Source organism: Sinocyclocheilus grahami, unplaced genomic scaffold, assembly GCF_001515645.1.
Source record: "Sinocyclocheilus grahami isolate Dianchi unplaced genomic scaffold, SAMN03320097.WGS_v1.1 scaffold91.1, whole genome shotgun sequence".
Classification (NCBI taxonomy): domain Eukaryota; kingdom Metazoa; phylum Chordata; class Actinopteri; order Cypriniformes; family Cyprinidae; genus Sinocyclocheilus; species Sinocyclocheilus grahami.
Window position 1 is genome coordinate 2185628 of NW_015505270.1, and position 501 is coordinate 2186128.

Below are 501 nucleotides of genomic sequence, written 5' to 3' on the forward strand. Positions count from 1 at the left end.
AAATTTACAAAAGTGATTTTATGTCCATAGAAAGCCCATTAAATGTAAGTAAATTGTCTACTTTTAAAGTTTCAAATACGTTTTTGGAGAATAAAATGTCACAATTTGGTTGAAATAATGTTACGTTGTCATTCAGTGTAACACAATATTTATGTAAAAATTCAAACAACATGCTCATTCTGACGTGTACATATTAAAATATATAAAAGAATAAGGGAGCATATTCAATTTTATTGGGTTTTAAATGAGTAAAAAATTCTTACTGACAAATGGGCAAAATCTAGGATGGTGGCAAATTTAAAAAAAATGTCAAATTACAACTAATTAGTATTTAGGGTGAAAGTAATTAGTCTTTTAATGTCATAAATTAATTTTTGTTGTAAATATGCCGGAAAAGACCGTTACACTGAATTACATTTTAGTGGGTCTCTTTTGCAAATCAGGGAAAAATTTGTGTTTATTTTTTTGCTCAGAAAAACAAAAACAAAATTGCAATTAAAT

At 26.1% G+C, this 501-nt stretch overlaps 1 protein-coding gene across 1 annotated transcript in view; it reads right to left on the bottom strand.

Moving 5' to 3' along the window:
- Positions 1-501, bottom strand: part of LOC107587278 (myotubularin-related protein 2-like) — a 30930-nt gene that overhangs the window by 29547 nt on the left and 882 nt on the right. The window lies entirely within an intron of this gene.